The following is a 27,729-nucleotide window of genomic DNA, read 5'->3' on the forward strand; positions in this document are numbered from 1 at the left end:
TAATGATGTTCAGTTCTTACAGATTTTTGCTGATTTTCTACTAGTTCTATGTATTAATTAGAGAAGAGTATTGAAGCCTCACTATAACTCTTGATTTTTCTACTTCTAATTTTTGGTTTGACAGTTTTTGTTTCACATATTTTAAAGCACTCTTTTTAGGGGTGTGCAGATGTAGGATTGTTAAGTCTTTTTGGTGAGTTAATAATGTTTTACCATTATGTAATGTCCCTCTATATCCCATTTTATCTGTTATTTCCTTTTTTCCCCACTTCTCTGCCTTCTTTTGGGTTATTAGAACATTTTTAGTGCTCCATTTTAATTCATTTACTGTGAGTTTTGAGTTCATCTGTGCATATATTTTGTGGTTACACTAGGAATTATAATACACATCTTTGCACAGTCTACTTAGTGTCAATACTTTATCACTTCAAGAGGAATGCAGAAAGAAACCTTACCATTTACCCTCCATCTTATGCTACAGTTATTGTATATTACATCTACACCTATTGAAACTCCCTTCACACATTATCATTTTTGTTGTCAGCTATCAAACATATTTTAATGAACCAAGAGAATATTATATTTTCCCAATGATTTTCCATTTATGTTGCTGTTCCTTTGTCCCTAATGTTCTAAGTTTCTGTCTCTTATAATTTTCCAACTGTCTGAAGAACTTTCTATTGCAGTCCTTTTAGAGCAGGTTGCTGGCTATAAATTCTCATTTCTGAAGGATATTTTTGCTGGATATAGAATTATGTGTTGCAGTTCCTTTTCCCCCACACTTCAAACATTTTGTGCATTTCCCTCTGACCTTCATGGTTTCTGATGAAAAATCTGTAACATCAAATTATTGTACCCCAATAAAATGATGTGGGAAACAAAGGTAAAAGAAAAAAATTAAATTTCCTTACAACATATAGCCCATTGACAAGTCCTTGAGACAGGTGGAGTGACATTCCTCTGGGAACTCAGTTGCCTCAATGACGCTTTGCTAAGGGCAAAAGGCAATCTTAGCTTAACACTCTCCTGATCTCCAAGATCCTGGAAGTCTAAATTTCCAAGTCCTTTGGAAACTTTCTTTATCTCTAACCTCTCAGATATATGGTTAGCAATCATCCTGCAAGCATATGGCCCACTGATAAATACTTGGATAAATATCTGAAGGGTCCCGTGACTGAAGGTTTACTAAACTTACTAAATAAATGACCTTTTCCTGACAATAGCTAGCCCCCTCAGGGTCCTAGAAACCTTGTTTCCAAAATACCTTGGAGGCTTATGCTACCCATAGGCCCCTCCCAACTTGAAAGTATATAATCAGCTATTCCTCACAACCCCAGTGCATGTTTCTGCCTATGTGTACTGTCCCTGTGCATTAATAAAGCCACCATTTTGCACCAAAAACATCTCCAGAATTCTATCTTGGCTGTCAGCTCCAAACCCCAACATTTCCACATCATTTGGCACCCAGTGTGGGGTGCCAGTGAGGCTCAGTCTTCTCATCTGGACTCTGAGCCTCAGTGCAAACTTGGTGAATACTTTCTCTTCTCCTTCTTTACTTTCAATTCAGGGGCTTTTCAAGGAGTATGGTCTTATTGGAATACTTTATGTTGATTGCTCAGGCTCTAATCCTTTAGTCTGTGGCTGCTCTATGGAGAAGAGATAGACTGCCTTTTGGCTGGAAGTTAGTACCACGGCCAGAGTGGTAATAAGACCCAGAAACTTGATGCCCTCTCTTTATTCCTGTCCTTAAACAAAGTTATCTGGGCATGGGACAGTTGCCTAATTCACCAGGACAGCTGCCAATCTTGTCTCCTGTGTGAGGTTTCTTCCTCATTGGTCTAATGTGATCCCCTTCACATCTCTGGTCTAGCCACATCTGGCTGTAGGACCTCCACTCATTACCAGTGGAAATTAGTACCCAATTGAATTAAAATCCGACTGGGGACCATTTCCTAGAGAAGTTGGCCATAAAGACTACATGCGTTAGAATGTAGCTTAGACCATGATGGATTTCTCTATCTTTATACTGTTTTCTGTCAATGTCCTCTACTAACTACTTAAATTACAACATTGGGTAATTTCCCCCTTGTAAACCTTTTCTAGTATTTTCCATAGGTTACAAATGGTTGGTTCTTCATGGCAAGGCAAGGGCCAGACTTCACAGCACAGCCTTCAAGGCAAGGCACTGCACTGTATCTCGGTCCATACACCAGCACCCATTTTGCAGGCTAGAATGTGATTGGGAAATGGGATGTTAGCATCCCTCCTACAGAGCCTTTAATGATAGGGCAATTTCTTTTGAGGGACGCCTCAGGTCTCTTTGACACCAGGAATCTCTGTCATATCCTGTGTATAGTTACTCCTATAATGTAAGGTTTTTGTCTGGCTGCTTTGAAGATTTTTTCCTTTTGTTTTTGTTCAGGAGTTTGATTTACATATGTCTGGATATGGATTTCTGTGGGTTTCTCCTGTTTGGGGTTTTTCACTACTCAGGCCATTCACAGTATCATAAGTCGGCTCTAGATTCCAGAATAGACTGGAATAATAATGACAAAAGACTTCTTTTGACATGTCTTTGCTTCACAGGAACCTGCACATAATAATTGAAATAGAAATATTTGCTATGTATCCCAGACAGAAATTAACATTAGTTTAGTAAATTTTAGTTATAACTCATGCGCCCTTTCAGCAACATGGAAGATTGTTGCAAATGGACCAGGATGGGGGGAATTGAGCTTCAGAAAGAATGAGTGGTTTTTGTAACTTTACATACCTGGTAAACTGCAGGTCTTTAAGTGACTTTTCCAGTTCTCTTTCCACTATAATAAGTTGCTGTACACTTATAGAGTTTGTCCCTATTCCCCAAGCTGAAACTTTAGCAGTTTATGGTGAGGTTTTGGTTTGAAATGTCTGTGCTTTTTTTTTAATCAGGGAAAGTCTGAAATTTTAAATTCCTTCTGGGAGGCATCAGGGCTTGGTTTGAACAGGGATTGGTACATTACAGCCTGCCGGCTGAATCTGGCCCACGATCTATTTTCATATAGCCCACAGGCTAAAAATGGATGTTTTTTCTGTTTTTAAATGGTTGGAAACATCAAGAGTATTTCATGATGTGTAAAATTTATATGAAGTTCAAATTTCAGTGTCCATAAATGAAGTTTATCAGAACACAGCCATGTCTTATTTGTTTACATATTGTCTATGGTTTCTTTTGTGCTGCAGTGACAGGATTGAATAATTAAGACACAGACCGAATAGCCTGCAAAGCAAAAAATATTTACACTCTGGCCCTTTACAGAAAAAAGTTTGCTAACTCCCGGTTTAGAATAATGTCTATGTGAGTTGAGTTAGAATGTCATTGATCTGAGCTGTGTGAAGAGGGTAGCCAGAATTCAAACTTTGCTCTTTGAATAAGTGTCTTAGGTAGAAGTAGAAGATATGAGTTGCTAAATGATTATAGTATTTGTCTTTTAACACATATTAAATATTTTTAATTCTAGAGCAATATTTCACATTGTGCTTTTAAAGTTAGCTCTTTAAGAAATGCTGCCATTTGTGACAACATGGATGAACCTGGAGGATATTATGCTAAGTGAAATAAGCCAGACATAAAAAGACAAATACTGCATGGCGTCACTTATATGTGATTTTTTTTAAGTTGAACAAGAAACAGAGTAGAATAGTGGTTGCTAAGAACTGAGGAATGGAGGAAATGGACAGAGGTATAAGTTTTCAGTTATAAGATGAATAAACTCTGGGGATCTAATGTACAACATGGTGACTATAGTTAACAATACTGCATCACATATTTGAAAGCGGCTAAGAGAGTAGAATTTAAATGTTTTCACCACAAAAATAGTGTGTGAGGTAATGGAAGTGTTAATTTGGTGGGAGCCCTTTCACAATATATATCAAATCATCACATTGTATACTTTAAACATTACAGTTTTATTTGTCAGTTATACTTTTTTAAAGCTGAGGGAAAAAACAAAGGGTAATCAATCAAGTCAGGAAAAATTGATTGGAAAAAATAAAGGGCAATCAATCAAATCATGAGGAATTGATTGGAAGAAAAGCCAGAACTATTTCTATCTAGTTATTTGAAGATTTTTAATTTTTTTAACATTTACTTATTTTTGAGAGATAGAGACAGAATACGAGTGAGGTAGGGAGGTGCAGAGAGAGAGGGAGACACAGAATCCGGAGCAGGATCCCGGGCTCTGAGCTGTCAGCACAGAGCCTGACGCGGGGCTTGAAGCCACAAACTATGAGATCATGACCTGAGCTGAAGTCAGCCCTTAACAGACTGAACAACCCAGGCACCCCTATTTGAAGAAGATTTTTATTTGGAGTCACTTGACACCCAGTTGTGAGGGGCTTAGGGAAGCCTGGCATCAGAAGTCTACTGAGATGTCCATGGGCTGTTTCTCCCACCCCTTTCCCTCCATCTCAAGGACCAGATGATCTACATCTGTACTATGCATGCGCTTAAAGATGTTTCTGGCCCAAGTTAACTTTTGTTGCCCACTGAAATTTAAGCTGCTTAAGTGAGTCACCTATCACAGAGTTCCTAGAAACAACTCATTTTAAATGTACTATACATGTTAATTTTTAGGGTAAAAACATTATTCTCTGGGGTGCCTGAGTGGCTCAATGGGTTAAGCATCTGACTTCAGCTCAGGTCATAATCTCACAGTTTGTGGATTCTAGCCCCACGTCGGGCTCTGTGCTGTCAGCTCAGAACCTGCTTCCGATTCTGTGTTTCCTTCTCCCTCTGCTCCTCCCCCACTCATGCTCTGTTTCTCAAAAATAAATAAATGTTAAAAAAATTAAAAAAATTATTCTCTTGATTTGAAAATTTACCTTTTAGGTAATAGGAAAATAAATATCTCTTTGTGCTACGCATGTATATGTATTTTCTGTATATGTTCTATAACTGTATTCACTCCTGGATCTATTACCACCATGAAACATAGCTGTCCTAAATTCTATGGACCATACCATCTTGGAGGTGAAACCAGAGTCTGGGTAACAGTCACTCTGTAGACTCTTGCTAGCTCTGTTACAGTTTTTCAGCTTCCAGGGCAGTCTTCAGATACAGCCAGCTTATCCTGGAGGTATCTGCTGTGTTTTCCTGAGTAGGTATTCTAGAGCTCCAAGTGTCATCTTCCTCCTCTTCTCTTTCCTCTTGCACTTTTGGTGACCTCTGGGGCAGGATCCTTGCTGGGCTACTAGTGCTTTCAGTCCCTTGAGGCTGTTCTGTGTTTGCACAGCCTCCAGTGTTGCTAATAGAACTGACATGCCTGGCTCTGCCCATGTGGGTGACCCACTATCCAGTACCCACTGGATGAGGTAAGGGCACTGATGTCTGCGCTGAGGCTCTTGACTCTGTCATCCTCCTGCTATAGCTAGAGCTTTGGGCCCTGTAGGGGTTGCATGTCAGCTTGTTAAGGTTCCTTTGGAAAGCCCCTCTCTGACTGGGACTCTTAAGTCTAAAAGCTGAGCTTTTAGGTAAACCTGAGTAACATGCTTCACAGCCATTTTCTGAGTCATTACACCCTCATGCTTTGGGGGACCACTAGGTCACGTTGGTGAGCTATTGTCTTCTCTCAAGACTACCTTATTTACTAGAAGTTTCCTTGTTCCCTCAAGAACCTAGATTCCTGGTAAGATAGGCTGCTCCTAGGCATGTCCTGACAGGTGAGCGTCCCACTGGTATGTTAATCACCTGCTTAAGTGGAGCCCCTCTGTGGGTTTATGTGTATGTGTTGGTAATATATGCCCTGTGGTGCATATGTTTCTGTTCCACTGTCTCCTTGAGATTTTTAAAGCTGGTCAGCTGCTATAGGAAGCCCAGGGCTTAATTTCTACCTTTACTTAAACTATGCCATCTTCTGTATTCATCTGAGATACTGGCATTAGTTTGGTTTCCTTCCTGCCCAGATATTCTGCCAGGTACTATCTCTGCCCACTTCAGACCTAAGTGGTTGACCTACCCATTAGTACTCCATAGAAGTTGACTTTCATTCTTCCCAAATCTTCATCTACTTTTGTATCCTAGTCCAAGGATTGTTATCCTCCTTTTTCTAGTTTCTGGAGGTAGGAGTTTAGATTACTGATTCAAGACTTTCTTCTTTTCTTTTTTTTTTTTTTAAATCAGTAATGTTAATGTTTATTTTTGAGAGGAGGGAGAAGAGGCAGAGAGAGGGGGAGACAGAGAATCCCAAGCAGGCTCCACACCATCAGTACAGAGCCCAATGTGGGGCTCGAACTGACAAGCTGTGAGATCATCACCTGAGCTGAAAGCAAAAATTGGACTGTTAACCCAACTGAGCTGCCCTGGTGCCCCAAGACTTTCTTCTTTTCTAATGTGTGCATTTAGTGCTATAAATTTCACTCTCAGTACTGCTTTATCTATGCTTCACAGATTTGGGTATGTTGTGGTATTTTCATTTTCATTTAGTTTAGTGTATTTTTTAAATTTCCCTTGAGACTTCCTCTGTGACCCATGGCTTATTTAGAAGTACATAATTTAGTGTTTCCAAATGTGTGGAGATTTTCCTATTATCTTTCTGCTATTGATTTCTGTATTTATTCCATTGGGGTCAGAGAATGCACTCCATATGATATCAATCCTGTTAAACTTTTTAAAGTTTGTTTCATGGCCCAAGCTATAGCCTGTCTTATTACATTTTATGTGAGTGCTTAAAAAGAATGTAGTCTACTGTTGTTGGATGCAGTGTTCTACAAATGTCAGTTAAATCCTGTTGGTTGATTGTGTTGAGTTCTGTCTCCTTACTGATTTTATCAATTGTTGAGAAAACAGTGTTGACGTTTCTAACTATAACTGTGGATTTGTCTATTTTACCTTTCAGTTCAACCAGTTTTTGCTTTACATATTTTACAGCTGATGTTTTATGAGTTTTGTTTTGTTTTATTTTTTGGTGTATACATATTTAGGATTGCTCTATCTTGGTAGGTTGGCCTTTCTATCATTATTTAATATCCATCTGTGAAATTTTCTTTTTATTGATATTAATATAGCCACTCCTTTCTTTTGGGGTCTTTTGGGAATCCAAAGCAGGCTCTGGGCTCTGAGCTGTCAGCAAAGCTCGACGTGGGGCTTGAACCCACGAACTGTGAGATCATGACAAGCCAAAGTCAGACACTTAACCAACTGAGCCACCCAGGTGCCCCACCTCCTTTTTTTTTTTTTTTTTACTTTCAAACTACTTAATTCCTTATATTTGAAGTGAGTTGTGGTAGATAGCATATAAATGGATCATATTCTTTAACATACTCTGCTGATCTCTGTCTTGTGGTTGGTTTATTTAGACCATTCACATTTGCTGGTCCTTCAGAGGTCAGTAAAATGTAACTCTTCAAGTAATTATATAATGGAAAGCTTCCTAGATGAAGAGTAAGATGACCTAGGGCCAAGCCTTCCTTTGCTGTACAGCATCTGTGACCTTGGGCAAATGATCCCACCCGGTTCCATTGAAAAATGCTCACTGAGCTATTAGGCATCAAATATTGGGCTAGGTACTAGGCAGAGAGAAGACATGACATACTCCTTGCCTTCCAGGAATTTCGAATCCAGTGGGAGACATATACAAGTAATCAGGTAATTACAGGGGGTAAATATTAGGGTAGAGGTTAGTAAGGGCATTTACACAGCTGGAAAGTAGGAGAGAAACTTAAGGCTTCCGATAAGAAGTGGTAGCTGTGCTGAATTTTAAATGACCAAGAGAGATCAACCAGGGCAGGAGGAGCAGAGAAGAAAATTTTGAACATTTCTGAAATTTTGTTTCCCTGTGTTTAAGGTGAGATTGGCAGTCCAGTCAAGACAAAATCTAAGCCCCACTCCAGACACACATATTTATTATTGTATAACCTAGATGTCCTCACACCTTGGTATCCTGTGGGCTTATTTGTATCCAAATTGCGTGGTTCTTGGTTTCATTGGCTCCTGCTGGATTTTCAGCCTCCAGCAAAGTGTTCGTGGTTAGGTCCACAAGTCATCATGGGGTATCTCACATGTCTTCATAAATCACTATCAATTATAGTGACCTTTCTCCTGTGTAAATCATTTATACAGTAGATGCTTAGGGTAGGCATTAGTGAAGGGAACAGAATCAATCATAGGCTTCAAAAGACTATTAAATTTACACTTGATTTTTGTTATATTTCTTATTCCTGTATATTAAGCCTCGTGGTGTGTTTTCATGTCAGTAAGTTTTATATTTATTTCTCTTTTCCTCAAACCATGTTCATATTTATTAGTAAGAATTAAATAATTTTTTAAGAAAGTTCTTTAACTATCCTAATCATTTTTCCTCCTTTTTTGAGAACTCCTTTTCCATCATCAGTAGTATTTCTGATAATTAGATAGACACTTGGATGCACAGAGTATAAGAGCTACGGAGTAACCTCATTGGTATTCGCCAGTGAACATGCCTTTTAGAAGAGTGTCTGGCTTGGAAAAACGAGAATGATAAAAAGAGTTGGAAAGCAAGACTTCAGAGAAGCATGTAAAAGATATGATCACTAACTTCTGCATAAGAGAAGATTAAGAGGGTACCCCTTCAGTACTTAGGACATTTTAAACAAAATTTGGTCGTGGCTAGTTATGACTAGTAAAAACAGTATAAGGAATGTATTGCTATGATGGGTTTAGGAGAAGATGGAAGCATTTTTAGCAATTGTTGAAATGGATCCCAAAAGGATATAGTAAAATTCCCTAGTTGGGCCTGAAAAAAAAATTCCAAAGTCTCCTTTTTGGGCATTCAGGTAAGTGTAGAGGACTTAAGGGCCAGTAGGCAGGATTGGGGAGGGGGCTTTCTTATATCACCCAACCTTCCCATGGAAGTAGCATGACATAATGGGGAGGTATGGCTGTGAGAATCAGTTTATGGGTTCAAATCTCAGCTCCCTGATCTCTTACTGAGGCTCCTTTTTTATAAATGGATAATACTTGAATAGGTATGACTAAATGAATTAAAGGAAAGGGTGCTCCCATGAGTATAGTTCCTCATGCCTCTCTTTACAATCTGTTTGTAGCTTGGCTCCCCAAACTCACTGCTCACCAGTCTGTAATCTGATATACAGAATTACTTACACGGTTTTTTTTTTTTTGTCTGTCCACTGTATTTTGTTTTAAGCATGTTGTGCTTTTCCATGTCATCATGTGTGATATGCCTTTCACCTTGGGAAATTTATCTTAGTCCAGGGCTGGCTTTGCCCTTGGGGTACTCCAAACCCCAATCTTGTTCATACAGAGGATGAACCCCTACTTAAGGATGGACTTGAGGTCACCTAGCTCTTTTTTTTTTTTAATTTTCTTAGAGGGACAGAGCACGAACAAGGGAGAGGCAGAGAGAGAAGGAGACACAGAATCTCAAGCAGGCTCCAGGCTCTGAGCAAGCTGTCAGCACAGAGCCTGATGAAGGGCCTGAACCCATGAACCATGAGATCATGACCTGAGCTGAAGTGGGACGCTCAACCGACTGAGCTACCCAGGCACCCTGAGGTCACCTAGCTCTTGAAATCTGATCTGTATAAGCCAAGTTAGCAATTTATTGATAGTGAAAATTTAACTGATTGCATTTTTGTGTGATGTAGCTACCTCACACCATCTTGAAAGATCTAGTTGTATATATCACTCTCAAACTCTATGGTGAATGACATCATCTTAATAGCTTGAAGTTGACCATGGTGGGAATATCTATATCACAGAAATCAGTAAACTACAAATTACAGCACACTCCACCCCAAGCCTAATGTTAAACATTTATCACCACACCAGTGATACTATCTCTCTGTCTCTTTGGGTGAGTTGTATCGGAGGCCAAGTCATCTTGTTAAGTGTGGACTTGGACCAGGGACTTTAGTGATGTGATTCTCATGTTTGATGTCATCAGCATGAGAGCTCCTTTTGGTCCTTTTCTGAAACTGGTATTCCTGTCCTTCAGCCAAGAGGGGTGGGTACTTGGACATGAACTCCCTCTCCCTCTGGGCCATGCTTGGATGGAACTTCTGATTGTGAGATTCTCCTTTTTTTGATCCTTCAGACTGATCCATCTTTTATTCTCACAGTCCATTGTAAGTAGAATATCAAATAAAATTGTTTCTTTTTACTAAATTGTAATCCTATTCCAATCCTGCTTCCCTGAAATAAAGTCAAACTCACTTCTTTTTTGCATCCATGCCACTCCTAAATTTGTTTTTTTGTTTGTTTTTTTGGGTTTTTTTTTTTTTGAATTTTGAGTGCTGAATGAGCTTTTTGGTCCCCAGTACAGGCAGTATCAGAGTTTGCACTTGTAGGTGTCCAGTCACTTCCACGTGTGTGTTTTAACTAGTTTTTTTTTTCTCAGAGCAAACACCTGCGTTTTGCTCATCTCTAAGATCCCAAGAAGTACCATGCTGTTTGGTTGGTCCATGTCCCGATAATGTGTCCCTTCCAACATGGAGCCTCCATGCCCTCTCTGGACAGATTTAGTAACTATCCTTCCATGCCCCTAGGAAATTTGGAGCCTTCCCTTCTTCTCTTATAAAACTTACAGGTTGTGGTCATTTGTTTTCCTCTCCTTTTTATCCATTCACCAGAGCCCTGAGCTCCTCAAAATTGCAGACCTTGTAGTTATCTGTCCCTGTATCTGCAGTACCAAGTGTGGTGTAGTATCCTATACATAAATTTGTAGCATGTATAAATTAACGAATTACATTCTATGAAATTAAAAGTAATGTGGAAATAAATTAGCCTGTGGGCATTTTTAAGGTTAACATCCTTGAGTCCAAATTTTATACTGTGGGTTAAGAATCAATTCCTGGACAGCCTTTTTGCCCCCTTTATAATATTTTGCAGCTCTGCTGATTGCGAAAATATGTGAAAGTGCCTTTTGAAAGATTTCTGTACAGGAAGGATCACATAAAGGAATGTCACTCTGGGTCTATAACTTTATCCTGGGATTATGTGGGCAAATGAACTAATCCTTCTATTTAAGGATGGTTTCTCCTCTGGAAAGATAGGGTCCAGCTTCTTTGATGCTGACTTAAAAAACCCTGCCTGTGTGAGGAAAGGATGGCTGTGTTCTCCCTGCAGTTATTTTGTGGGCTTTCTTTTCTCGCTGTGGTTTTGACTTCACATGATCCCATCACTGGCAACAAAGATTTGGGTTAAGTAGCAAGTATTATTGCTAGTTCAGCAGACAAGAATGCAGAGAGTAAGAGAAGTGCACATGCTGACGGATCAAGAGGGTGGTGGTGGTGGACAAAGAAAACATTGAATATGTATGCGTATAACATAAGGGGGACAGAATCCAAAATGTAAGTGGAAGTGTAATGTACTGAAGAAAAAGTGAACAAATCATAAGTGTACAACTCCACTGATAATTTCAACGTGAATATACCCATTTAACCAGTGCCTCAGTCAAGAAAAGGAACATTGCAGGGCATCTGTGTGACTCAGTTAGTTGAGCGTCTGACTTGGCCCAAGTCATGATCTCCTGGTTCATGTGTTTGAGCCCTGTGTTGGGCTCTGTGCTGGCAATCTGAAGGAGCCTAGAGCCTCCTTCAGATTCTGTGTCTCCTTCTCTCTGCCCCTACCCCACTTGCACTCTGTCTCTCTCTCTGTCTCTTAAAAATAAATAAGCATTAAAAAAAAAAAAAGAATGAGGATATCTATTTTGAAAAAAAGAACACTGCCAGCACTGCAGAGGTCCCCTTCCTACTTCCTGGCAATGACTGCCCCTTCCTTCTACCCCAGAGGTTACCAATTTACCACTATACTTAATTCTATTGCTGCAGATTAATCCTATTTTTACACTTTGTGTAGGTGAAGAATATGTGTGTATATCTATACCTTGTGATCAGTAAACTACAAGACTTTTCCAATTTGGAGCTACTACATATAGTGCTCATCTGAATGTTCTTGCACAATTTTTGAGGAACAAATGTGTACATTTCTATTAGACATAGAACTAAGAGCCTGGTCATAAGGTATGTGTATGTTGAGCTTCAGTAGATATTGTCCAACAGCTTTCCAAAGTGTTTAAACCATTTACGGTCTCACCAGCAGTATACAAGAGGTACCATTTGGCCACATCTTTGCCAACACTTGCATTGTTGAGGTTTTGAATTTTAGCCATTCAGATGGATACTAGTGGTATTTCATTGTGGCTTTCTTATTTCTTTTTTCTTTTAATTTTCTTATGTTTTATTTATTTTTGAGAGCAAGAGAGCATGAGCAGAGGAGGGGCAGAGAGAGAGACACAGAATCTGAAGCAGGCTCCAGGCTCTGAGCTGTCAGCACAGAGCCCAGTGCAGGGCTTGAACTCACAAACCGTGAGATCATAACCTGAGCTGAAGTCAGATGCTTAACTGATTGAGCCACCCAGGTGCCCCACTTATTTCTTTTTTTATTGAAATATAATTTGTATGCAGTAAAATTTAAAGATTTTAAGAGTACAGTTTGAGTTTTGATAAATGTATATACCCATGTAACCCACACTCCAGTAAAGATATAGATGATTTCTTTCACCTCACTATTCAGATTTCTGTCACCGTAGACTAGGCTTGCCTGTTCTTGCCCCTCATGTAAAGTTATGTGGTATATATTGTTGCGTCTGGATTATTTTGGCTTCTTTTGTTCAACATAATGGTTTTTTTTATAATAGTTTATTGTCAAATTGGTTTCCATATAACACCTAGTGCTTCTCCCCACAAGTGCCCCCCACCATGACCATCACCTCCTCTCTCCCTCCCCCTCCCCTTTCAGTCCATGGTTCATTTTCAGTATTCGGTAGTCTCCCTTGATCTGTGTCCCTCACTCTTTCCCGCTCTCTTTCCCCCTTCCTCTCCCCATGGTCCCCTGCCAAGTCTCTCCTGTTAGACCTATGAATGCAAACATATGGTATCTGTCCATCTCTGCCTGACTTATTTCGCTTAGCATGACACCCTCAAGGTCCATCCACTTTCCTACAAATGGCCGTATTTCATTCTTCCTCATTGCCATATAGTACTCCATTGTATATATATACCACATCTTCTTGATCCATTCATCAGTTGATGGACATTTAGGCTCTTTCAACATAATGGTTTTTAGATTCAGCCATGATGTTATATTTATCAGTGGTCCATCCTGTGTTGTTGATGAGTATTTCATTGTATAAATGTACCAAAATTTGTTCATCTGTTCTTCTGCTGATGGACATTTTGGGGTTTTTTGGCTTGTTATTTTAATTTATATTTCCCTGATAACTAATAACGTTGAACATATTTTCATAGTTTATTTTTATTTGAATATTCTCTTGTAAAGAACCTGTTGAAGACTTCTGCCATTTTGCTGTTGAGTTGTCTGTCTTGTGATTAATTTATTGAAGTTCTTTATATAGCCTGGAAATGAGTCCATACTAGTCTGAGAGAATCTCTTCACTGGATTGTTTTGGCTTCTTTTGTTCAACATAATGGTTTTGAGATTCAGCCATGAATTCTCTCTTAAGAGTATCCTTTCCACATAAAAACCTATACAGGAATGTTCATAGCAGCTTTATTTGTAATAACCCAAAACTGGAAAAAACCCAAATAGCTTTCAGTGGCTGAATGGTTAGACACACTGTGGTATATACATATAATGGAATAAGAAGAATGAACTACTGATACATGGAACAACTTGGATGGATCCCAGGAGCTTTGTGCTGAATGAAAAAAAAAAGAGCCAATCTTAAAAGTTAATAATATACTGTATGATTTCATTTATATAACATTCTTGGGGCACCAGGGTGGCTTAGTTGATTAAGCGTCTAGCTCTTGATTTCCTCCCAGGTCATGTCATGATCTCACAGTCCCTTAGTCCCAGCCCTGCCCCCTTCCTTCCGTTGGGCTAGGTGCTGACTGCTCCGGAGCCTGCTTGGGATTATTTTTCTCTTCCTGTCTCTCTGCCCCTCCCCTGTTCCCCCACATGATGCACTTGCACGAGCTCTCCTTCTCTTTCAAAATAAATGAAATAAACTTTAAAAAATTTCTCAAAATGACAATTTTATTAAGGTGTAATTTACATACTATAAAATTCACATGTTTAAATATACAATTCAGTGCTTTGGAGTAAATTTACCAAGTTCTGTAACCATTTTCATAATCTAGTTTTAGAGTATTCTTATCGCTGCAGGAGAATTCTTTGTGCCAGTTTGCCATAGTTCCAACCCCTCCCACCAGCCCCAGGCAACCACTAATCTACTTTCTGTCTATAGGTTTGCCTTTTGTGACTACTTTATATAAATAAAATCATATGCTATATGGTCTTCTGTGTCTGGCTTTCATGTAGCATAATGTTTTTGAAGTTCATCCATGGTTGTGCCATGTATCAATAATTCACTCCTTTTTATTGTTGAATAATACATTATATGTACATACTACATTATGTTATTCACTGTGGATGGACATTAGGTATATTTCTAGTTTTAGGTTCTCATGAATGATGCTGGTGTGAACAATCATGTACATGCCCTTGTGTATTTTCATTTATCTTGGGTAGATTCCTAGGAATAGAATTGCTGGGTTGTATGGTAAATTTCTGCTTAACTTTTTAAAGAAATTGCCCAACTATTTTCCAAAGTGGCTGAACCATTTTGTAGTCCCACCAGCAATTTCCTGGAGAATATTCCATGTACACCCGAAAAGCACATATTTGTACATTGCTCGTCTTGGTAGCAGTGTTTTGTAAATGCTAGCTAGCTCAGTTTTTTTTTTATAGTATTGTGTAAGTTTTCTATATTTTTGCTGATTTTCTTTCTAGTTGTTCTATCTGTTATCAAGAGTGGGTGTTGAACTCTCTGTTAGTGTTGAATTATCTATTTCATCAATTCTTTGTCTTTAATTTTCAGCAGTTTGATTATGATGCATCTGCATGTGGTGGATTTCTTTTGTGTTATGATTAGTGTTCTCACAGTTTCTTGGCACTTCTAAGCTATTTTTTCTTCAAATATTTTTCCAGCATCACACTCATTGTCTTCTCTGTGTTGGATTCCAATTATACAAATGTTAGATCCTTTATTGTTATCCTGCAGGTCCCTGAGGTTTTATCCCCTCCCCCATAATCTTTTTTCTATTATTTAGATTGGCTAATTTGATTACTGATTTCAAGGTCACTGCCTCCTCCATTCTGCTATTGTGTTCTCCCAGTGAATTTTTTATTTTTTTTTCAATTTTTCATTTTTAAAGTTTCAATTTGATTATTTCTTCTTTTCATTTTGCCAGTACTTTGTATTTTAACTTGGTTTCACAAGTGTTCAAGTTTGGGTGATTGCTTATTTGAGCATTTGTTATAATAGCCGCTTTAACTTACTTGTTAGATAACTTCAACATTTGTTACATCTCATTGTTAGCATCTATTGACTGTCTTTTCCCATGTGAGTTGGCATTTTTGTGGTTCCTGGTATAGCAAGTAATTGGGGATTTTTTTCCTGGACATTTTGAATATGTTGTTATTAGATTCTGGATCTTGTTTCAGTCCAGTGGAGAATGTTGATGTATTTGTTTCAGCAGTCAGTTGACCTGGTTAGGTTCAGAGTGCAAATTCCAACTCCCTTTCTGTGGACTGTAGTTCCAGTGTTACTATTCAGGTCCTTTGCAGTGCTATTCATATCTGTCCCTTGTGTGACACCCACTGGTCAATCTGGGACCTGGGTGTTCCTCTGTTAGCTCAGTTCTCAAAGTCTTTGACATGATAATTAGGATCAAGTCCACATATGCGTGGGTGGGGGGTGATCTGAATCGTTCATAAGCAGCTTTATGGGTTTGCTTTCCTGAGCTCTTCTCTCTTTGTTATTTTCATGGTACTTTCTGATTTCCTAGGGCTTTCCTTTCTGGTCGTCTAGCCAGAAACCACCTACTTTCACGATGCACAACCTCTGGAACACAAGGGGCAGGCAGACAGAGAAAAAGAGAAAGTGAGAAAAAAGGGATTTGGTTTGCCCTTTTGGAGCTATAACTCTACTGAATGTCATGTTAAGTTTCCTTTCCCTTGAGAGTTTTAAGTCGTAGGCCTTCCTTTGCCAGTTAATTTCATTGCTGTAGCCTCTACCATGGGATTTTTCTGGGCATGGAGAAAAAAGGAAAAGGAGAAAAAAAACCCAGGGGATTTCCCCCTGGTTTCTCTGACTTATAGCAGTTCCTGTTTCCAAAAAAAAAAAAAAAAAAAGAAAGAAAGAAAGAAAGAAAAAACACCTTGCACCAGAACATGTGCTCTAACCAGAGTGTTCACTCACTTTCAGGTTTTGTTGTGTTGGGTTCAGGCCAGAGAGTACTGGAGGTTAAAAAAAGTGGTAAAGTCATCACCAGTTCAGTTGTGCTTGGCATTCTGGTATTCTTCCCTGATCTACCTGCTAATACATACTTTAAAGAGTTCTCTAATAGCTGCCACATTCTGTACAAATTTTATAGTTGCATTCAGTGGACAGAAAATTGAGTATGTTTATTCCATCTTACCTGGAGCCAGAAGTCTTAACTGATACTGTAAGCGATGTTTTGGATTGGTTCTCTTCTTCCCCAAAGTATTTATATCTCTGAAATAATAGTTTTAGAGATGCAGCTTTTGCTGTAATTAAGTAGACAAGTTTCTAAGGTAAACAAAGGAGCTGCGTTTTGGACAGACTATATAAGGACCTCCTGGAAAACAAAACCACTTTTCTGAAGGCATATGTGGTAATCTCACCCGGAAGCACAATTCTTTGTCCTCTTGTAGCATATCATTGACCTCGTTGTTTTCCTTGGCCCTGCCTCTCTGTCACCTTCTCTTACTTCTGTCCTGCTGTTTTCCAGTAACCTTTGCCCCCAGGATTTCATTCATCAAGCCCTTTCTCCTCCTTCCTCCACTGTTTGTCTCTGGTTTCCGACAGCCATCCTCCTTCTTAACATTACAGTCTTGCATTTTATCACCAGACACTGTCTTCCAAGGATAAATACACTTCCCTGTGGCATCTTTGGTTGTAAGTGGATGGAGAAGCTAGGCTGGGGAAGTGGGGGGTGGTGAGTAATCAGCTTTTGCTCATAGATTAGGGCCAGACCTGAGTCTCTGCAAGGCATTGTGGTGGTCTAGCCAGCTGCTTTTCCAGCATATTAGGGATTTTTTTTCATGCCATATATCTGGGGGTAATGTGACCAGGCCATATGAAACTCCAGCACAGCCAGGGATATGGGTTTGAAAGAAGGTAGTATTCAAACCACACTAACTCATTAATTTGGGAATATTATAGAACCTTTTGAGCTGTGTTTTGGTTTAGCTTGGTTTGTTGTTAATCTTGAAATTTAATAGGAAGAAATTACTAAATAACAGTGCTTTTATGAAAGTCTTTTCTCTTGTTAGTTACGTGGTACCGAATTGCTGCAGGTAGGAAATCCTAAATAGGCAAGAAAAATATATGGACAAAAATTACGTTGTTGTTTTTTTATGTTGCAGCATGCTTTCAATATTTTTATGGTAGAAACACATTCCATAAAAAACACAGTGGGTTTTTATTTAGATCCATCAGGTTCCAGGTGTGTAAAGGCTGCTCCATTCATAACATTCTGGGTGTATATTCACCACGTACAGATAAAAACTTGTTGGCACAAAAGATATGATACCTTTTAGAAAGAAAATCCTCAGGTACATTATGGTGTCTCATTTACTACCACTGAAATTTCTTACCTTCTTGGCCTGAGAGCATGGCAGCCACAGGGAGCTGCCTGAGTTCTGACCTCAGAGTTTTTATTGCCAGAGTGACCCTCCTTGCACAAGGACAGGTTCGATGATATGCGTTTTCACTGCTAAGACTTTTATTTTTTCTTTTGGCAGTAGCCAAAGCAGCTAGTTAAAAAGAAAACAGTCGTTATTCCTACTCTTTGATTTTACCAGTAATATTCATTTCAATGGGATGTTTCTGTGGAGATCTCCTTAGCTGTGGGAGCAATTTGATTTTGGTGCTGGGAGAACAACTGATAAGTCACAGAAGCAAGCAGTGATTAAATAGGCAACAGTTTAACAAATAATATGTATTTAATTATGTGCATAAGGTTGACCAGGCATGAGAGTTAAAGTTAGCTTTATTCAAGGCCAGAATAATTTTTGTAACCCCCTGCCTATGTTAATTTTCAGGCCCAATTAAATGAATTAATCCTTACTGATTGTGAAATATTCCCGGGCAACACCATTAAATGCTCTACTGAATTCAGATTGTTGCATGATATTTTAAAGCTTGTCTTGGGAAATTTTTGCTGCATTTTCCAGAGCCTGTGAGCTCTAAACTGGGAGGTTCTGGTCCAAGGTTGATGGAATCTGAGAAGTGGAAGGATGACCTTGGAGATCACTGAACCCAGATACCTTCCCAATGTAGGAATCCTCTCCCTGATATTTTTTTCAGTCAGGCAGTTGTCTAACTCTTAATCACATCCCCCCTGCCCAACAAAGAATATGTATTTTTCCTCCATACATTTTTGAAGCTACTCACTCCTCTTTCCATAAGTTGTTCTTTATTCCCAAGCCAAGATCTGCCTTCTAAGAACTCTCACCATTGTACTCAGTTCTCCCCTTCATAGCCACACAGAGCAGACCTCCTTGTCCAAAATCATTAAAGCCATCTATTTTCCTACTTGCCATTCCCCCTTTTCCCACCTGTGGTCTTCTCAAGCTAAAATATTCCTGGTTCTTTCAACAGCTTCTTATTTCAAGGATTCTAATGCAATGGAAAAATTTAGACAATAATAAAATGAACACTTAACTCTCCGCCAAACCGAATTATCAACAATTAAGATTTTATATTTTTTCTTAAATAAAGACTTTAAAACATTACAGAAATAATTATTGCCCTTTGATCATCTCTTCCAGTGTCGTCATCCTCCTTCCTCAGTGTCATGCATATATAGGTATGTATAAACAACATATAGATTTGTTTTAGATCTGTTTTAATTTACATAAATGGTGATATTATGATTACGTCTGTGTGTTCACACAGGAAAATGTCTTAGACCTTTTCATTTATTTTGTATTAATCTTTCCATAATCTTTCCATACTGTTTATTATATTAGTCATTCTGTGTAACATAATATTTTTGTCGGCCTTCTGGGCATATAGGATTGTAGTTCCTGCCTTGTTTGAAGTTAGGTGTGGCCATTGACTTGCTTTGGTCAATGAAATGTCAACAAAAGTAATGGGTATACTTCCAAATGCAGATTTTAAGAGTCATTATGAAATTTACGACATTTCATGCCCCTGGCAAATAGAGATGGGTCCTTTGTCAGCCTGTGTCTGAGAATAACTACATTTAGCTTTTCTGCCAGCTTCCTTTAAACATGCAGCATAAGGAATAAAGAGGCTTGGACTGTGTTCAGCCACTCATGTTTTACATTCCTTTTGTTATTTTGGCAAACTTAGCCCATCCTAGTTGATGGCTAGACCTATATCATTGTTTTTAGCTGCTGCAAAGTATTCCAGAGTGTGAATTGACCATAGTCTGTCTAGCCACTCTCCTATTTATTGACAGAAGCCTAAATACTTTCTGAATTTTTCTTTTATCCATAATTCTATATTGGTGATTATGTGAGCATTAAGTTTGTGAGCATTTCTCCAGGATATGTATCTAGAAATGGGATTGCTGGGTCACAAGGTATAGATATTTTCAATTTTATAGGATTCTGTCTTTGCTCCCCAAAATGGCTGTACCAATTTACATTCTCACCCTTTCAACTGTCATTTGTGTGATGTGATTCCCAAACCTTTTTCTAGGTTCTCTTCTCTGGATTCAGTTTTGTTAGTCATTTTTTCTGTAATACTCAGACTGAAACTTGGATGTTACTTGTTATCCAGCTGAGGTAGATGGTATCTTTTCAAATTTAGCCCAAATTGAATAGCTCTATCACCCTGTGTGGTATTTGCTGGCATCCTACATTTAGGAAATAGGGTTCTTAGGGGCAGCTGGGTGGATCAGTCACTTGAGTGTCAGACTCTTGATTTCAGCTCAGGTCATGATCCCAGGGTTGTGGTATTGAGCCATGGAGCAGGCCTGCTAGCCTGCTTAAGATTCCCTTTCTCTCAGGCTGCCTGCGTGGCTTAGTCCATTAAGTGTCCAACTCTAGATTTTGGCTCAGGATCGTATCTCATGGTTCATGGGATGGAGCCCAGCATCAGGCTCTGCACTCACAGTTTATGATTCTCCCTCTCTACCCCTTGCACGCTTGCAGGCACATAAACTTAAAAAAAGATTGTTTCTCTCTCTCTCTCCCCTGCCCCGCCCTTCTACCCACTTTCTCCCTCTTAAAAAAAAGAGGAAATAGTGTTTTTAAAATTGCAGTGGCTTTACATACATCCTAGTTAAATTTCATCCTGTTTTTTATTTATTTATTTATTTTTTTCCATCAGCACGTTTTATTTTTATTTCCTGTTTATTTATTTATTTTTTTAACATATGCAATTATTTTCCATCGTTTACACTACAGGAGTTACAATTACACTCCAAACAGAAAAGCAAAGTAAAAAATCAAAACCCCAACTTCTATTTCATGTAATTAGACTTATCCAGAAATTAGAAGGTTATGTAACAACTAATCACCTAATTTCACAGCTATCTGAAGTGGCGATAGTTATATAGCAGCTTATCTATGATACATTCAAGATACATGATACAATTTATTACTTGCCCATAAGCTAAAACACAGCCTGCGTAATACCTTTCCTTAAATTCCAACTCTATACTACAATATACTTGAGGTCCATGCAAAAAAGTAGCTACTTTTTTCATCCTGTTTTTTAAAATCATATTAACTTTTGAATTCTCTTCTCTTGTCTAATGAATGTTATCCCTCGTAGATCAGTAACTATAAGTTCATCTACATTACTAATCAGAGTTTTGATTAGCACAGGGCCAAAGGCATAGGTAACTCTGTGTCCCACCATAAGACACCTTTCAGGTTTACTTGTCTGCAGCCTCCATTCTTCATCTTACCAACTGGAAAATCCTGATGCCCTTTGTCAGCTACCTCCATATATACTGTACTTATAAATATTTATGTCAATAAATCAGTCAAGTGACTGGAACAGAAAGGAGTCTAGGATAAGTTAAATGTGTCATGATTTTGAAGAACCCGAGCTAGCTGATAGTGACTATTTCTTTTTCAAACACTTATACAACTAATGCTTTATTAATTTGGTCTAGAATTCAGTTTGAAGTGAGAGTCATACTTTTTATTTATAAAGATTATATTCCATGCCTCTGAAAATAAGGGAGGTATTTGTCTCTGTCCAGTCTGTTGGGAGGTCTGGTTTCTGTAAGTTTTCATAGATGAGAGGAAGTGATTCTACTGTCATAGCTGCAAATAGTTTTTTAGCCCTGAGAAGAACAAGGCAGTTTATAGGATTATGATGAGGCAGGATGCCTGTGCTGTACTCCCCAGTCAGGGTGTCTTTTCCCTCCTGTACCACCAGAACCAAACCTTGGGGGTTTTTTTGTTTTATTCTTTAAAATGTCTTATTTATTTTTGAGAGACAGTACGCAAGTGGGAGTAAGGAGAGGGGCAGGGGGCACAGAAGACTCAAAGTGGGCTCTGTGCTGACAGCAGCAAGCCCCATGCAGGGCTCGAACTCACAAAGTGAGGTCATCACCTAAGCCGAAGTCAGATGCTCAACCAGCTGAGCCACCCAGGTGCCCCAAACGTGTTCATAGTTTAAGAAACTATAGACGATTCCCTAGGCCAGTAGCTCAAGTTAGCCTTGCTGTTGGTCTTTCTGTTGTTCTCTGGGATCAACTGCATGTCTAATTTCAGTTATTATTTTTGTATTAGGATTCTTAGTGACATGTGTCAGAATCCCAACTCAAAATTAACGTAAGAAACAAGAAGTTCACTGGCAAATGAATAGCCTTTAGGTATGGCTATATCCTCACACTCCTCGTAGCCCTGAATCTCCTTCTCTCACCTTTGCTTTCCTCTGAGTTAGTTTCACTCTCAGGCAGGCTGTCTACAGCATATGCAATGCCTCTTTCCCAATACTTCTGTCAAAACCTTTGATGACTTGTTGATATGGCCTTGGTCATGTGCCTTAGATCCAGAAGGTGTGTATTTGTTAGGGAAGGAGGTATAGAGTTGCCCTCACCCAGACCACATGAACTGAGAAAGAGCCCTCATTCATTCCTCCTTCATACATTTACTGAGTGCCCACTATGTGATAGGTATCATGTTAGGCTTAGAGGTTATCAATGTGAACAATACAGGCATAGTCTCTGCCTTCTTGAAGTGTATAATTGTAAAAAAAAAAAAAGGACTTTGATGTGCTCACAGTGATAGAGGAAAAGTTACTGGTACTGGAAAGCAAATGACAGAGTTTCTGATGTACTCTGGGGCAGTGAAGGCTCTCCTGAGGAGGTGTTGTTTCGATTGAAACCTAACATGAGGAGGAGTTACATCTGTGAAGTAGGTAGGGTGATGACGAACAATGGTGGGGTAGGGGGGTGAACAGTATGTACAGAACCTTGGAAATAGAAGTATCTTCCAGGCAGTGAAACAAGGCCAGAATAGCTGGATCATAGAGAGTGAAGGGGCAGAGAGGCACAGGTGGGGCTGGGAGAAGTAGGTTGCAGGGCAAGGCCACATGGCTTGCAAGCCATACAGTTCAAACAGAGAATCAAAGTGATTCATAGCCTTGGTCCATGTGTGCACCTCATTTCCTGAGATACAGCTTAGTTTAGTTTTAACTAGCCAAGATCACACTCCTGGTTGGGTTTTAAATCTAGACACACCACACAATATCTGTCATGTGTCCAGACCTGGCTCAGTCCCTGCCTCTCCCAGAAAGCAGTCCCATTGCCCCTTTTTGCCACTGGGAGGGTGTAGATATTTCTCCATTCCTGTTCCCATAGGATCTTGATAAGAGAACTCTCATGATTTTGTTTCCCCCATTGAGGTCTGGACAGGATTTGTGGTGCCTGCCCAGGCTAATGATTGGCATCTGTGCAAAAAAATATCCTAGCAGATCTGACGTTGAAAGGCCCACTTACAAGGTTGTCCCTTGGTGCGCATCTGAGAATTTGACTTTCAGGAGTGTTCCCATCATTCCCAGGACTGATTGATAAAGGTGGCCCATTGTGCCTGAACTGTTTATACAAACAATGTGATTTCTGCAGAACACCTGCTTTCCTTCTTGGAGTCTGGAGTTTGTGCATTTGCCAGTCAGAGGGTAACTATGTGACCAGCCTCCAATCAAAACCCTGGGCACACTGGGTGGCTCAGTCAGTTAAGCATTCCCCATTTTTTGGCTTAGGTCATGATCTCACGGTTCATGTGTTCGAGCCCCGTATCAGGTTCTGTGCTGACAGCCTACTGTGCTGGAGCCTTCTTCAGATTTTGTGTCTCCCTCTCTTTCGGTCTCTCTCCTGCTCATGCTCCGTCTATTTCTCTCTCAAAAATAAACAAACATTAAAAAATTGTTTAAAAAACCCTGGGCACTGAGTCCCTACTGAGCTTCCTTAGTAGACAGCATTTCACATGTGTTGTCACAACTCGTTGCTAGGGAGATTAAGTGCATCCTTGTGTAACTCTACTGGGAGAGGACTCTTTAAAGGCTTGTGCCTGATCTCCCCTGTATTTCATCCAGTGTGCATTTTCCCTTTGCTGATTTTGCTTTGTGTCTTTTCACTATAGTAAATTACAGCCAAGAGTATGATTATATACTGAGTTTGGTGAGTCCTCCAGCTAAGAAGTTGGCGGTGGTCTTGGGGACCCTGACTTAGCACCCTCACAAAACCATTGTTAAGTATTTGTTCAGCACATATTCAAAGGAAAGAGTGAGCATGATGAGGAATCAGGGCAGGGAAAGGGGCTCTCTGATGGTATCACTGACTTTCCTCTCCTTTTGAGCAGTCAGCTTTGGCCCTAAACTTGTATTCTCCACTCTACTAAATGACAGCCCTACAGGGGCCTACAAGGAAATCTCTGAGCACTGGGGAACAATTGAAGGGTTTTACATTAAGAATTATCATGATCAGATTTGCATTTTGGAAAGAATAAATGCCCAAGAATCATCAGGAAATTTTGTGAGGAGAGTTTGTTTTACTAGATTAAAATTTACTACAAAGCCACTAGGATAAAAGTGGTATGGTGTAATGGACTAGAAATTTGAGCTAACACCCAGGTGCCCCAAATTCCAGCCCAAGTTCTTTCATCACATCTTTATTGAATTATTTGATGAGCCCTGTAAGAGTGAACATGTGAGACTCATTTCCTTCTCGGCTTTACTTCTGAGACAGCTCCATGCAAAAAATAGGGCATCACTTATAACATATGTGACAGAACCTTCTGAACCTGTTTTTAGGTGGTTGTAGTGCTGTCAACTGTCAAAGAAAAATGTGGGGTTTTGAATTTAGAACCTGGGAAAAACAGTAAATAAACTAAGAACTTTTTACCAGTCTCCTGTGAATTACCGATATTTCAAATCACTGCATATGAATAGCTTAGGAATGACTTTGGCACTTTTGATTTTTACAGTTTTTCAGTTGGTAGAAATGAAATATTCCTGTTTCCACAGTCTGCCACCATTGTTTTGTCTCTCTTTGCATGTCAGGGATGATGTTTCCTAAGGGACAAGTTAATTAGACCATGCAATAATCTGCTTGGGGAAATTGAGAAAATCAGTTATTTAAAACACACTGGATGAAAGATCTTATAAAAAAAAAAAGATCTTTGAAAGAGGAAAACATCCTGTACTGAGGGAACAGAGGTGGGATGATGGAGTTTTGCTGTCCCTGTTTTGCATTTCTAACAGTAAACTTGAAAGCACAGGATCTTCTGACCGTTGGAGCTGAAATTATGTATTCAGTGTTTCTCATGAAATAACATTTACTATTAAAAAAAAGATTGCATTTATACTTGTCTTGGGTAATTCTAAAAATTTCTGTGCAGAAAATTGTAAAACTTTTAATGTGAATAATTCACCAGCCGAAGACCCATACAGGCACACAAAAGCATTACATTGATTACATGTCTGTGTATTGGCTGATTCCTGAAATGGTGTCTCAGAAGGATTAAAATTGAGCCTGTGTTCTGAGCACGTGGTGGTGACTGTAGCCTGGGAGTGTGCCAGTTAGTCACAGCACCTGCGCCTCCTCACAGGGTCTCACTGCGGCTGCCCAGGAAGATGGAGGGTCATTGCCTCCTCACTCTAGCCACACACACAGGGTTAGGAATCCTGCTTCTGAGGCTTCTCCTGCTCTGACCGAAAAGAAACCCAGAGAGTCTAGCCAGCTGGCTGCAACTCTGGGGCAGGAAAAGCAGAAGAAATGAGGATAAAATCAAGCACCCCCCCCAGCCCATGATGATAATAATGATCAGACGCCTTTTCGTAAATAATCTTCTTTTGCATTAAACAACATTCAGGAATCCTGGCTGTGATGGCCTATTTGCAGTGTGCAAATGAAACATGGGAAGAGGGTACTCAGATCTGACCTAGAAATTTGAGATGTAGCTGGAGAGACTTAATACCTCACTGGGGACTCACCTTGAGTCTGGTAAGTGGAATATAACTCCTAAAGGAAACTAGGTGTTTTGAACTAAGAAATAATGTATGGACAAGGCTCTGTGTATTTCTCCCTTTGTTTATTATAAGTCCTCAGAAGTTTCATAAGAATTGAGATTCTCCAGAGTGTGTGAGGGCTTTGAAGGCAAAGGAAGGCATCCTTTCTTTTTTTTACATGTTTTTGTTCACGAGCAAAATTCTGGCGTATTAGGTTAAATGATACGACATTGCTGATACTCAAAACATTTTGACCTACAACAATGGCAGTTTTATATGGTTCAACCAAATATAAACTAATTTTACCACACAAATGGTTTGAAAATATTTTCAGTTTATTATTTGGCATTAGGCGTAACTTCATAAGAGGGGGAAGGATCTCATAAATTCTTAGAGAGTCTTTATTGTTTATAATAACTTGGGACATAGCCATCACCTATCAGACTAGCTGTTTTTTTAGCAACTCTACTAAGGTATAATTGATGCACAAAAACTGCATATATTCAGTGTATGCAATTTGATGAGTTTGGATATATGCATATACTTGTGAAACCATCAACCACATTCAAGGTAATAGACATATCCATCACCTCCAAAAGTTTTCTTGTTCTTTCTTTTTTTCCCTTGTTTTCTTTTTTGTTTGTGTTATAACACTTAACATGAGATCTACCCTCTTAAATTTTTGAGTGTATAATACAATATTGTTGATAGGCTCTATGTTGTACAGCAGATCTCTAGAACTTATTCATCATGTATAACTTAAACTTTATACTCATTGAGTAACAATTCCCCATTCCCCTCTCCTCCCAGCCCCTGGCAACCATCATTCTACTCTCTGTTTCAGTGAATTTGACTGTAGATACCCCTTATATAAGTGGAATCATGCAGTATTTGTCCTTCTGTGACTGGCTTAATTCACTTAGCATAATGTCCTCCAGGGCCATCCTTGTTGCAAATGGTAGGATTCCCTTCTTTTTAAAGGCTGAATAATACTCCATTGTATGTATATATACCACATTTTCTGTATCCACTCATCTGTCGATGGACATTTGGGTTGTTTCCCTATCTTGACTCTTGTAGATAATGCTGCATGGGTAGGCAGATATCTCTTCAAGATCCTGACTTCAGTTCTTTTGGATATATATGGCCAACGGGTATATGAAAAGGTGCTCAACATCACTAATCACCAGGGAAATGCAAATCAAAACCATAATGAAATATTACCTCCCATTTGTTAGGACAACAGCTATTATGTATGTTTTTTAAAATACAAGTGTTGGCGAGGATGTGGAGAAATTAGAACCCTGGTACACTGTTGGTAGGAATATAAAATGATGCCACCACTATGGAAAACAGTATGGAGATTATAGGAAAAAAAACCCTAAAAATAGAACTAGTAAATGATACAGCAATTTCAGTTATAGGTACATGTCTAGAAGTAATGTTTATTTTTAACTTGGATATCTTGAGAGAGAATCCAGAACTTCCAAGGCCTGCCATCTTAAATACAATAACATGGTAGTCCATGGTCTAGATAGACTAGAGTAACCTGGAATTTTTAATTCATTTCTAGCCCAGTACCTGATTGAGTAGGCCTTCTTGGGCAGTCATTAGGCATGACTACAAATCAGTTGCTATTCCAGTGTTTCCTACTTCATCCTCAAAATACATGTTGAAGGCAGTATGTTTTGGAATTACTTTCAGAGCCATTTAATAAGCCATCCAGTGAATTAACTCATTCAATAAATATTTGAGTCATGTACAGTGTTGGGCAATATATCAGGTAAAGAGACAGATGACATGGACATAGAGGGCAGTTCAGGGGAAGACTGTGAACAGATGCCAGGACATGTGAGTGGGGAGCAGTGAGGGGCTCAGCTTCCCTAGCAGAGAGACTGCGCAAGGAAAATAAGACTGGAAAGGTGAGCTGTGGCCACACTGTGGAGGGCCTTGGATACTAGGCCTAGGAATTTGAAATTTGTGCTGTGTGCAGTAGGAAGCCATTGAAGGTTTTTGTACATTTAGAGTTTTAACCTGCCAGCCAATAATTGTAAAATTAGAATTATAAATCAGCCTTGCAGTTTCTTTTCCCAGCGTGTTATTGACAAAACTGGTTTTACACAGCTCAGTTGCATGTTCACTTGAATGGACTTTGAATCACATTTGATTGTGTCCAAAAGTTAAACTAATCCTCAAAGGA

At 39.2% G+C, this 27,729-nt stretch overlaps 1 protein-coding gene across 3 annotated transcripts in view; it reads left to right on the plus strand.

Moving 5' to 3' along the window:
* Nucleotides 1-27,729, plus strand: part of JADE3 (jade family PHD finger 3) — a 159,527-nt gene that overhangs the window by 39,696 nt on the left and 92,102 nt on the right. Inside the window, exon 1 of one of the 3 annotated variants that reach the window (XM_029930226.1) lies at nucleotides 18,862-18,897. The exons of the other annotated variants lie outside the window; for them this stretch is intronic. The gene's annotated coding sequence lies outside the window, so the exon portion shown is untranslated. Of the gene's footprint in view, nucleotides 1-18,861; nucleotides 18,898-27,729 lie in introns of those variants that run through there. 3 annotated transcript variants of the gene reach the window in all.

The sequence above is a fragment of the Suricata suricatta genome, chromosome X (assembly GCF_006229205.1).
Source record: "Suricata suricatta isolate VVHF042 chromosome X, meerkat_22Aug2017_6uvM2_HiC, whole genome shotgun sequence".
NCBI classification, from domain to species: Eukaryota; Metazoa; Chordata; class Mammalia; order Carnivora; family Herpestidae; genus Suricata; species Suricata suricatta.